Genomic DNA, 9,988 nt, shown 5'->3' on the forward strand with positions numbered 1-9,988 from the left:
GGGGGGGGGGGGGGGGGGGGGGGGGGGGGGGGGGGAACTACCTCTCAGGGCTCCGGGAGGGCAAGGAAATGTAGGGACAAGGAAATTTTTGCTCCACCTGGGGAGTTCTGTCACGGAGCAGCAGTGGCTCCATTAATTGCCAGCACTCACACACCCTTCTGCATGCGTGGTCTCCACATCTCACACATATACTCTTGTGTGCATTTGTACGTGCTCATTCAGGAGCCCGGAGTGGCCGGATACTCCTTGGCAAACCTTGCCAGGCTCGAAGCACCCCATGTGTGAGGCAAATTTCATCACACTCCATCCATGGCCGTTCCTGTTCCCAGGAAGAGGAGTCGCTGGGTCTGTTTACCAGGCACGTGTCCCTAGAGACAGCCCTGAGGGATGAATATGGCTTAGAGCAAGGGCCTGGGCTGGGGCTGAAGGCCCTGTGCAGAACAGAAACCTAGCCAGGTGGGGCTGCCCAGGGCCTGGAAGTTGAGTTCCTGAGTAAAGTTAGAGTACAGATGTCTCTATGCCAGCCCTGGGGTTGTCAGATGTAGGTGTAAACGGAGACTCATATAAACCGTGTTACTTAAACATACACTTGAGTCTGCAAGGAACATAGGTGGTCATCACACAGTGCAGAAGGAGCATTTACCAGACATGGGGCATGACCACTAACCCCGAGACAGTTGGATTTACAATGCACGTGCCCGGGAGTAGGGATGACGTCAGCACTTGGGAGGTAAAATCAGGAGGGTCAGAAGTTCAAGGTCATCCTCGGTTACCTAGTGAGTTCAAGGTCAGCCTGGGCTATGCAGGACTCTTGTCTCCAAAAAGAAAAGGATAAGAAAAAAGGCGCATGGGAGGTTGTGCACGGGTTATGAGGCAACTCTGTACCATTCTGCCAAGGGGCTGGAGCCCCTGGTGATGGATCCCTCGAGGACCTCAAGGGTTGGCATGACGACAGCAACACAAATTCCTGCAGCCTCCTACGTCCGTGGAGAAAGCTGAAGCCACTACTTGTATGAAGCACCGACTACATGCTAGTGTAAGCAACACTTGAGCGTCCGTCCGTCCGTCTGTCCTCCAGTGGGTGCAGGGCTCTGTCCCAGCTGCTCAGAGTCTGCTACTCTGTCCTTCAAGCCTAGCCTCGCTGAGGTGGCTGTCAACGGACCATTCCTTATTATAAGCACACCCGGGTGGCTCACTCAGCGTGAGGGGTGCTCCTGCCCCTGTGTAGAGGAGGAAAGACAGACCTGCCTGTGGCCAAGCTCTGGATCATGTCCCGTGTCTGCGGCCTGGCACTGAGCAGGCAGATGTGCCTGCCCTTCTTATCATCGCTCTCAAGAACAAGTGGATATGGCTTGGAGGCAGGGCTCTGACTCACCATGACGTAAGGGCAGGAGCTGGTCACAGCAGCTGATGCTTGGGCTGGCAGCATAGCAGTTGGGGGACTGGGGTGGGGCTGATGGAAAAGGACCCCTGAAGAGAGGAGAGAGAGGGCAGCTCGCGGGGCAGGGGGTGCCTGGGATGGAGAGGGGTGGATGGGATAAGCAGAAGGTCTAGGGTCCCCGCCTGGCTGACTCAGAGACACAGGTGGGGTGGGATGGATGCTTCCGCCTGCCCCATGTTTACAGTGATTCTCTTCCTGCCGATTCAATCTTGTCGCTGTACATTCTGGAGTTCAGACCGGGGCAGGGGTTTGCTTAAGGTTGCACAGCTTACTGATAGCAGGACAGGGACCAGAACATAGGTCTCCTGATAGACACCCGAGCACTGGTGCCACCCTGAGACTGGGCCATCCTAGGGGGGAGGCAGGTGGCTCTTCCTTGCATGTCCACATTCACCTTCCCAGTCCTTGGAATTCTGCTGAAGCAAACGATAGCAATGTCCAGACAGCTCCAAGATGTGTGGCTGTCCTCCCTGGGATGCTCTCCCAACTCACCCCACAGCCCATCTGCCCTGTGACCTTCTACTGCCCGCCTGGGGTGCCCTCTGCCACACCCACTCATGGGCAGACAGTGCTAGGGTGCCCCCTTCACCCCTCAGGCTCTGTTCCCCTGGCATGGTCTTGAAGACCCAGGAAGAGCCCCCTCCCATGGCTGTCCATCAATAAACAGACATCTGCAGCCAAGAGAGCCCGCCCGCCCTGCTGTGGGCACTGGAGCATGGAGAAGGACGGTGCAGGGCTGGGCAGGGGGGAGGCAGACTAATCTGCGGGAGCCACTACAGTGATGAATCAGACCCGTGCTTGCCTGGCAGTCCCGGGGTCAGCAGGGACACTGTGGAGAGAGCCATGTGTGAGAGGAGCTCAGGGTCAGCAGAGCCTGTGAAAGGAGAGGTCCTGCCGAGGGCCAAGGGGACCTGGGGACAGCTTCAAGTCTATGGTGACCCTGAAAACAGATTTGTGAAGGTTGGGTAGTGTTGGCAGCTAGAACTGGTGGAAGGCTCTCTGTACACAGAGGTTTGAAAACAGGGATGCTTGGGGACACTTGGGGCACATGTGACATCTGGAGAGCAGAAGCGGCGGCGGGGGGGGGGGGATGGGCCCTCTGGATGTAGAGGGCCCTCCATTGAGCAAAACAGCAGCGATCTCCGTCAGAGGAGGCCATTGGTTGCTGACTGCTGCTGCTGTTGTCTCAGAAGAGAGGACCGGAAGGTCACTGGGCCCTCGCTGGGTTTTTCAGACACGCTTCTCAGCCACCGAATGCAGCTCTGCCCTCAGGAGCTGCTAGAATATACAGGCTAGGGGAAGTGGATCTACCGGGGTTCCGTCTATATGGCGATACGGAAGCCATCATCCACGCTGGGTGAAGTAGCTGTTGCATGCAGCTGCTTTGGGGCCCCACCAGGCTCCTGAAAGAAACTCCTCACCCACACTCTACGTGAGCCAAATTCACTGTCTCCCCAGGGTGAACTGTGGTGGAATTGCCCTTGGGTTTGTCATTGAGACCTTGTGAGAGGAGTCTCTCCAAGAAAGGCAAAGTTTGACGGTAGAAAGAGGAGCAGAGATCCTGGCAGACCTGTGTGGGCATCCTGTGGATGGGAGGACCCTCAGTAGGTGCTCAGTTAATAGGTGGTGACTGAACGTGGAAACGTGAGGTCCCACATCCGGAAGATCGATCCTGGCCAAGACCCAGTCATCCTGTCCTCACCAGCAGGTACCCTGATGCATCGGGCAAGAGAGACATCAGTGTAGAGGCCCCTGCGTACTGGAGGCTACAGTATCAGTGGGGGATGCAGGAGTCAGTGCTTCTCCAGCAGCGAGCAGGGTGCACATGGGACCTCTGTCAGCACACGGTAGGTAGGAGATCTGGAGAAGGAGAAAGGCTTGGCCTGGTCTGGTTGGGACCCCGGAAGGCACATCCTGGGAGAGATGAGGAGGAGGGCTTCCAGCTGAACTCTAAGATCAGAAGTCTCCCTGACCCCCAGACAACAGGTGGACTAGAGAGGGAAGAGAGAGAGAAAGCGAGACGGCATACACTCTCAGTCTGATGGGGGAGGCAGTCCTGAGGGAGCTCAGTCTGATGGAGGCAGTGACTGCCACTGCTGTTCGGGGCCCTGGGACACAGGGAGGCCTCCAGGAGTAAAGAGAACTATGGAGTAAGGAGGTATTGTTTGTCTCTCAAATGTCTAGTGTAGGCCTGGTCCATGATGACTGCTTTGAGACAGGATCTTTTTCTCAGGGTCCGGGGGGGCTGGTGATGTTGATGTAATACTGGTTCTGATGATTTCTGCAGGCAGAGGAACCCCCCACCTCAACCCTGCCAGAACCAAGGACTAGATGACACCAAGGTTCTTGAGTTGTACAAGTCATACAGCAAGTGACCGCCAGGGGGCAGTCTGAGCCGGCATCATTCTAAATAGCTTTCCCGGTCCTTTTCCGCGCTGAGCCAATTGACACAGAAAGCACCACGCTGGCAACTCTGACCCAGCCAGGGCTCAACGTTGTGCACACACTGGGACCTGAACTTGGTGCCTGGTGACGGGGAGGGACTGAAGCATTGTCCCCGTTCCAGCCACTGGGCCCCGAGGTTTACCAGGGAGCTGTGTCTGCCCCAGGACTGTGCCCCCTCTCCTGAGCCACAACTACAAGGCTGCATCCACCCACCCGGAAGGACCTCTCTATGTAGACCACAATCCCTCCTCAGTCTGAGATCTGCATGGTCCTAAACCCGGTGTATGGATGTGGAGACTGAGAGCCAAGAGAAGGACTAAGGCTAGGTAGAAGAGCTGGGACTTGAACCCATAGCCATGGGCCCCTCTGATCCAGGACACTCACAGGGTGGTGGCCAAGTGCTAACCCTTGGAGACATACCTGGCCTGAGAGTCCCAGGGGTCTTTCTGAGTAGACTGGGAAAGTCTAGACAGAGTCGGGTGTCACTTAGTCTTCCTCAGACACCCAGGTGGGCCAAGGGTAACAAGAGTTCCCAGTCTGATGGAAGAAACATGGCTGACTGTGCTGAGACCCTGTCCTGAGCACTGGGGACACTGGCACCAGGCTACCCAGCCTAGACGCTCACGGGCGTAGTGACACCTAGTCGTGAGGATGGCCCTTCGAATTGAGGAGCCCTTTAGAAATGTCCACTACTCCATGGGCAGTGATTGGCACACACCTTCAACCCAGCACTCCGGAAGCAGAGGCAGGTGGATCTCTGTGAGCTCAAAGCCAGCCTGGTCTACAGAGCGAGTTCCAGGACAGCCGGGGCTACACAGGGATACCATGTCTTGAAAAATCAATAGAAAAAAGAAAAGAAAAGAAAAACACCCACCATTAAGCTACATCCAGCCCAGTCTCCTTTGTCATGGCGTCTAGGGTGATACCAAACCTGGAAGCTCCTGGGTCCTCTGGGACCAGCGTTGCCCTTGCTATTCCTGCCTCTGGTTATTTGCACAAGCTGTGCATTCCCCCTCCGTCAGGCCATGCCACTCATGCCTGCCCTCTGGGTCCTGCCCATCCTGCTCCCTCACCTTCCTCTCTATTCTTCGGTCTTCCTGTAAGATGCTCACCACCCACACAGCAAGAGCACAAGGCACAAGCCGGCAGTCTTGGAGGCTGAGGCTGGTGTTAGCAGCCTATGGCACGCAGCCTGCTTCTGTAAACGAAACTTTATTTAAATACATGCGTGCTTATTCATTTGCCCGTTTTCTTTAGCTGTCTGCTTTCTCACAGTGGAGGGTGCGGCAGGCACGGTGTGACCCTCAAAGCTGAAAATGGAATTGTCTGCCAGTATCTGGTCAAGACTGGCCTTAGGGACAGATAGCAAATCACTGGGTAGATAAGCGGACAGCTCCTGAGAAGTGCCAGGGGGTGCAGAACAGGGGGCGGGAATTGAGACTATGGCTGAGACATTTCTCATCCCATCCCTTCCTCCCCAGGCGCTGGAGCAGGTCGGCCTGGGCAGAAGGTGGGCAGAACACATGGTTTTGCCTCTGTGAAGGTCAGGCTGGGTCTGGGCTTTCCTCCCCAGCTGCAGTTCATGCCCCACTAGCAGAAGGTCCTGTTGGCATCCGTCCTTTGGGAGTTGACTACATGCTACATAGACACGGTGACTCTTTTCTGGGCGCTCATGGGAGATTACAGAGAGCTGCCCAAGCTGAAACCCAAGTCAGAAGTCAGATCCAATGGGGCCCGTCCTCCCTCTCCTCCTCCCGTGCCTTCTTCCAATCACTCATGAACGTCCCCCAGTGGTCCAGGAGCGGGACATGCACCCCTTTTATAGACAGGCTAACAGAGGTTCTGTGGTGTTTGATGAATTGGCCAAGCCTTTGGTCCATGTCTGCAGGCAAAGCTCTGATTGTCGTGGGAAAACCCCCCAATGGTACTTAGGACAATGGGTTCTAGCCCAAGACTTATTCGGGCAAGTCTGTCCCCGCTGGGCCTCAGTGTGGTCGTCAGGAATCAAGAGGGCTGGGTAACTGCACCTGGAAGATCCGCCAGCTGCACACGCTACGGCTCGCCTCTTCCCTTTTCAGGCCTCAGTTTGTCTCTGTAAAATGGGGAAACGCATGCTGGTCCTCCCACACTCTCGCAGCTGGTCCCAGTCCAGGGAGATCACAGGTGGGAAAGAGCTCTGCGCTCAGGGGAAGAAAAGAATTCTATAAACCTAGGGGGTTATTATGTTGCTGATTTGGGAGCAAGCACGGGCTAGCACCCAGAGGCTGACAACATTTAGTCTGGCCAGTAGAGGGCACTATGGGGAAGCTGAGTGGACACCGAATTGGAATCCCTTTGGTCCTCGGGAGATCAGCCCAGATATCAAGCCTGCAGTGGGGGCATGGAGGCGTGGTTGTGAAATGCAGGGGACCCAAGATGCCTCAGTATAGTGGTGGGGACTGGGCAGGGTAAGAACATGAAGCAAATTAGCCTTAACAGTGAGGCGGGGGCTTTAAGGAGAGATGTCCAGGCTGAAGCCTAGGTCAGAGGTCTGGGCTGGAGAGCCTCCAAGAGCATGGAGAAGCAGCACCTTCAGGTTCCAGGATCAGGCTGTGCCACCTGGGGGCAAGTTCCTCTGCTTCTCAAGGTGTCTAGTCCTTCCCCAAAAAGGAGAAACATCGCTGGGCAATGGTGGCACACACCTTTAATCCCAACATTGAGAAGCAGAAGCAGGAAAATTTCTGCGAGTTTGAGGTCAGCCTGGTCTACAGAACAAGTTCCAGGACAGCCAGGGCTACACGGAGAAACCCTATCTTGAAAAGCAAACAAACAAACAAACAAAAAAAAAAGAAGCCTCGTGGCTTCCCCTCCCAGAGCTTCTATGGGCTGAGTGACCAAACGCTGAGTGACGGACAGCTCTTAGAGACTCTGCAAACCCCCCGCCATGCCAACTGGGCTGGGTGATGTTCTGATGCGGGTAGTGGGCCCTACCAACTCCTGCCTTCCCAGCCCTGTATAGAGCCAGAGCCCTGGGTAAGTGGTATCCCACCCAGCAAAGGTGTGGGAGGGAGGGAGCAAGGGGGTCAGGGTGGGCCTTGTGGGGACCCCAGGACATGGGTGACAGCTGACGACTCTTCCCAAGGGGGTGAGACAGTGGGCATCGGGATCATGTACTGGGAAGAACTTCCTATTGGTTCCCTTTCCCTACCAATGCTGGGCTGGGATGGCACTGTGCTGATACACAATGGAGGGAGGCAGAGGCTGCGGTTCAGAGAAGGGATGCCCAAGCTGGTAGGAGATGGGGAGGAAAGGGATTTGAAGGAAGAGAGGAACCAGCCCGTCCTACCCAGCCAACCACCCAGCACCCTCCTCTCTGAGACTCCCCTGCTCTGGGCATCCATTTCCTTATCTGTGAAATGGAAAGGTACCCCTTGAGTTACAGGCCTTCAAAGATTCCATTGAATGGCTTGATCTCCAAAGGGTCCAAATGGTGCCTAGCATCCCCGGTAAGCCTCCCCAACACACAGAGGCCTGGAGCTGGTTTTGTCCCTGCAGCCGCTAGGCCTTTTGTGTAGAAGGCCAGTTTATGAGGAAAATCCCCTGAAACAAATAGAGCCCAGCTGGCCTCCCCTCCCCAACCCTGCCCAGTCCTACCCACTCCTGCCTTTCCAGCCCTGGTTAGAGATGGGTAGAAAGGGAGCCAGAACTCTGGGAAAGTGATTTCCCAGCCCAGGGTGGAAGGGGGTAGCAAGGTTAGGGTGAGCCTTATGGGAACCCCAGGAAATTCAAGGGACTGATGGCTCGACCAAGAAGGTGAGTCATCAGGAATCATTCAATGGGACGCAGGTTAAATAATCTAATTCCAGAAATTTCCCTATGTCTAGTGAAGGGTAGAAGTCCTCCTGGAAGAGTGACCTACAAGGTTTCAGCTGGGCTTGAGACCTCTGGGAAGGACAGAGCCAGTATGGGGAGGGGCTTAGGCTGGCAGGCTGGCGGGAGGCTCTGTCTGAGGTGGGAGGCACTTACAGGGTCCAGCAATGGAAACGAGGAAGCCAGAAGTGCCAGAGAGCAGAGCAGGGCCTACACAGACACACGGAGGGCTGGTTAGAGAACACAATAAAACATCAAAATCCCGGGGCTGGAGAGATGGCTCAGTGGTTGGGAACACTGCCTTGTTCTAGCAGCGAGCCTGAGTTCCCAGCACTCTCGTGGCAGCTCACAACCATCTGCAACTCCAGGCCCAGAGGATCTTACACCCTTGTTGGCCTCCTTGAGCACTGGACACACACACGGTGCCCATGCAAGCAAAACACCCATTCACATAAAACAAATTAATTAATAAAACCTTTTAATTAGGGCTGGAGAGATGGCTCAGCGGTTAAGAGCATTGCCTACTCTTCCAAAAGTACTGAGTTCAATTCCCAGCAACCACATGGTGGCTCACAACCATCTGTAATAAGGTCTGGTGCCTTCTTCTGGCCTTCAGGCATACACACAAATAGAATATTGTATACATAATAAATAAATTTAAAAAAACCTTTTAATTACAATTCTTGCTGGGTGTGGTGGCATAGATCTGTAATCCCAGCACTTCAGAGGCAGAATTACTGCAAATCCAAGGCCAGTCTGATCCACATAGAGAATTCTAGATCAGCTAGGGCTTCATAGTGAGACCCTGGCTCAATAAATAAATAAATAAGAAAATGAGCAAATGCTCCGGTGGCAGCTGGACTGCCCACTCAGAGCCCATGTGCTGCCAGCCAATTCTGTGTAAGGATCTGGGTTCCATCCCCAGTACTGAAGGATAAAAACACAGGACTCTGTACCCACAGAGGGAGAGCCCCATCCCCATCTTCCCCACCCCCACCTCCATCTCCCACCAACCACCTCCAGCCCCTACCTCCCACTTCCCCATCTCCCACCCCTATCCCTATTTCCCACTCCCACTCCTACCCCTCATCTTCCACCCTCACCCCCATCTTTCATCCCTACCCCCATCTCTCATCCCCCATCTCCCACCCTCCAAGCTCAGAGTCAAGCTAGAAGGAAGGTTCATCCACTGTGCAGATGGTTAAACTGAGGCTCTGAGAGACCCGGGCTGGACTCTAAGTGGAATTCTGGATCAGGAAGTGGGCAGGGAGAGCAAAAGAGAAAGGGTCTGCTGGGCCCCTGCCTGGGTCAGGTTCCTCTTGGGACCTGGAGTTTCATAGACCTTTCAGGCCTTTGCTGGATCAGGGCGGGTCAGGACTGAGTCAGGCACGGAGGGTCCTAGAGGGCTTGGGTGACAGTTTAGCTGTGTCAAAATGACTGAGGAGGCGGGAGCTGTGTCTTTGGGGATAGTCAGGTTCTACTCCTCTACCTTGGGAAGCCTCAGGAAGACCAGCCTCTCTGTATCTCCCTAGCCCTGGCTGGAGGACCTGCGGGGCTCCCAGGAAAGACAACTTCCCAGGGCCGGGTGGTGGCACACGCCTTTAATCCCAGCACTCCGGGAGGCAGAGGCAAGTGGATCTCTGTGAGTTCAAGGCCAGCCTGGTCTACAAGAGCTAGTTCCAGGACAGGCTCCAAAGTTACAGAGAAACCCTGTCTCGAATAACCAAAAAAAAAAAAAAAAAAAAAACCAAAAAACAAAACAAAACAAACAAACAAAAAAAGCCCCCACATTTTTCAAAGGAAACTCCCAAGTGTTGGGATTAAAGGCATGCACCACACATCCAGCAACACTCAGTTTTTATTGTTTACTAAGGCAGGGCAGGGACTAGTAAATCTGGTTAGTTTCAGGGACTTCCTGAAGCTGTTTTGAGTTGTTTACTTTGCTGCTTAAAGAGCTTCCCTGCAGTTTCAATCTCTGCAGAAGCAGCGACACAACATCTGGGACCACCTGTGCTGAGTTAGACTCCATTACGCATTCTGGGCTGCAGGGAGGTCCAGGGAGATCATTCATCCATCCTGCCACCTATGCGTGTGCCCCCCACTCCCACCCCTACCAGAGAGGGACTTCACCCCGCACTGTGCTTTGGAAGGTTGCCATGCTGGGGGGGAGGGGAGGGTAGCAGGTGGAGAGGAGATAGAAGCAGAAGCCAGGAGGCCATGGATTCAGAGCCTCAGAAACGTCCCAGCTGGGGT

This window comes from Alexandromys fortis, unplaced genomic scaffold (assembly GCF_014885135.2).
Source record: "Alexandromys fortis isolate MF-2015 unplaced genomic scaffold, M_Fortis_MF-2015_v1.1 scaffold_26, whole genome shotgun sequence".
In the NCBI taxonomy this organism is placed as follows: domain Eukaryota; kingdom Metazoa; phylum Chordata; class Mammalia; order Rodentia; family Cricetidae; genus Alexandromys; species Alexandromys fortis.